Here is a 2,788-nt window from a genome sequence, read left to right as displayed (position 1 = left end):
TTTAAAAGAAATTTAGAGCAAACATACTTAATGATAATTAGAAACATTTTCACTGACATTAGGAAGAATCTAAGGGAGACATCACAACCAAAATTAAATATTGTCTTGTAGGTGCTAATAAATGAAATATTTTTTAACACAAGTTCAACAAATTAGAAATATATTTACCATAATTCCTAACAAAACAGTACTATTTCTAGAAACCCAAAAAAATCATTAGAATTGGTAAGCCAAATTCCTCATATTAGTGAGTAGGTACATATTAAAATTGGTAGTGCTTTCAGTTGATGGCCTCTTTAAAATAGTAATTCTATGTAGATATTTCTTCCCTTCACTGATGGTACTTTGGGGTAGTCTCAGCTGTTTGCTTAGTTGGGTAACCCTGACTTTCATCCCCAAGGTGATAGTCATGTTTGTTTCTGTGCTCACTGAGATTCATTGCTGGGTGTATCAGTTTAGAGAAACCCCAGTTACTTCTAGGTCTTGGACACACTCTATCCTACTCTCATTATGTACTAGCAATCCTAGTCCCTGATTGTCAGTTATAACCACAATCATGATAGTCACTCCTTTCTTTGCCTGTTGGGCCACTGACAAAGAACAGAGTAATCAGGTGATCATCACAGCTTCCACTTAAGAGGAAAATTGCTGTGACCTCTGAAAGAACTGTTTCCACTTCTATCTCTAAAAAATAAGACCTATAATCACTGAGAGACCAAGGTTATCCAATAAACAAATCAGCAATATTCCTAAGTTTGGTATTTGTTTCCTCCAAATTTAAATTTCAAAGAGACCCACCAAAACTTTTTTTTTCAAGCGGTGATATATTTGAGGTGAAGCAACTTGTCCTTTACTTGAGAAGAAACGTCCTGACATGCCCTCGGCCTTCCCAGTACCTGGTTACCTTGGCTAATGGCTGTAGGTTTTGTTGAGAAAGGATTGAAGGAATATTTACTGCATACATTTATGATGGAGTTATATGACCTTTACTCAAGGGGAACTGACCTTTCTTTAATCAGTGTCCTCTGAATCTATAATTTAAGCTGGGAACTGGGTATGGGACCTTAACTTTCTGTTGAAGTGGAAAACATCTAGTTCACTTATTCTTAGGGCTTTTTTTCTGTTTACATAAACTAGCACCGTCATTGGTTCTCCATTTTTATCACCCCTAGGGAATCACCACCTAAGATCTCTGCAGGTCGAAGCACCTTGATCACCACTCCAACCCAGCTGGTCCTTATTTTGCCAGGATGGCTTTAGGTGTTTTTACTCAAGTAATAATGATTAATTAAGGTGAGTGCTCCAATGTCAATAAATTTTCTCAAGTCTTAAATTCTGCTTTCCCTCATCTAACACCAAGGTCCATTTTCATACATGTGCCCCAGGTCCTATTATTAGGCAGGCTCTATAATTCTTTTGCTATGCAGGCATTCCTTCCCAAAGCAGAGTTTCCATTTCTCTTTCCAGGCTCTACTGGTACCTGACTCGGTATCAGTCTGGCGGCAATGAGAGGTAAGGAGTGGCCTCTGAAAAGACCCTTATTGTGCAAGGCATCCCCCTGGTAATATGGAGCGGGCTGTTTCTGCCATCAGGAAGGGCTCAGGGCTGTTGCCAGGGGAGGGGTGGAGGAGGCCAAGATTCTCAGGCTGTCCACTCAGATATCCCAATCCTGAATCTTACTCTTTCTGTATCTGAACCTGATTTTTCCAGAAGACCTGCTGAAGCTGTACATCAGTCTCCTTTGCAGCTCTACCATTCTATCTTCAGACCCTAGCCAGATTTTCAGCATTTGGCCCTCTGGTGGCAGAAGATAAGGTTCTCTGGCTTTCAGCGAATACCTTAATTTGGAGGATGACTGCTGTTTACTTTTTGTAAAATGACATGTCATTGTATTTCATTCAAGTATTAGAGGGGAAATGAATCTCAGATGGATCATTGACCAAGAGAGAGAAACAGGCAGAAGTCACAGAGAATCTAAGAAGTCGCACAAAGTTTCCTTCCCAAAATGGACATCATACCTACAGCTACAGAATACATTCTCTGTGCAGGTACACAGAGAACATTTGTGAAAAGCGAAATACTTTGGGAAATCAAATATCAAGAAATGTTACAGAATTACTATTATTTAAAGTATGTTCTCTGACCACAATAAAATTACTTTAGAAAAAAATAACAAAAACATAATCAGATTTTTTTTTTATTTTTTGACATTAAGAAATATACTACAAAATAACCACACATCAAAGAATACATTGAAAGAAAAGTTTGATAATTTTTGAGCTAAATGATATATATATGTTATGACTCAAACCTGCAAAATGTGGCTAAACTAGTATTAGGTGAAATTTTATAGCCTTAAGTGCCTATATTGGGAAATAAAAAAAGACTGAAAATTAATGAGCCTCCTCCATCTTAAAATGTTACAAAAAAAAAACAAAAATGATTTTAAAATTTAAATGATCTATAAAATCAATAAGTTAAGAAAGTAGGAAAAAATAATAAAAAGGAACAGCAAAGGCTAAAATTTAGCTCTTTGACAAGACTAATAAAATTGACAACTCCCTAGCATGACTAATAAACATACAAAAAGAGACCATACGACAAGCCAACAGTGGGAATGTGAAAGAGAACAATACTAAGGAGAAAAGCAGAGGGTGTTATTAATAATTATATGCTAATGAATTCTTAATTTGGTTGACATGGATAAATTCCTAGGAAAGGATCATCCACCAGAGGGATAGGAAAACTGAATAGTTCTATATTCATTAAAAACAGCATTGAAAACAGT

At 36.5% G+C, this 2,788-nt stretch overlaps 1 long non-coding RNA gene across 1 annotated transcript; it reads left to right on the top strand.

Annotated features, from left to right (window-relative positions):
• Positions 1 to 273: 273 nt before the first annotated feature.
• LOC118615039 lies at positions 274 to 2,211 on the top strand. Its single transcript, XR_004956299.1, has 3 exons — positions 274 to 1,293; positions 1,468 to 1,512; positions 1,711 to 2,211. It is a non-coding gene; the product is annotated as an uncharacterized LOC118615039 (long non-coding RNA).
• The last annotated feature ends 577 nt before the right edge of the window (positions 2,212 to 2,788 follow it).

The sequence above is a fragment of the Rousettus aegyptiacus genome, unplaced genomic scaffold, assembly GCF_014176215.1.
Source record: "Rousettus aegyptiacus isolate mRouAeg1 unplaced genomic scaffold, mRouAeg1.p scaffold_m13_p_3, whole genome shotgun sequence".
Taxonomy (NCBI): Eukaryota; Metazoa; Chordata; class Mammalia; order Chiroptera; family Pteropodidae; genus Rousettus; species Rousettus aegyptiacus.
Note: the sequence above shows the minus strand (reverse complement) of the source record. Positions and strands in the feature narration are given on the sequence as shown.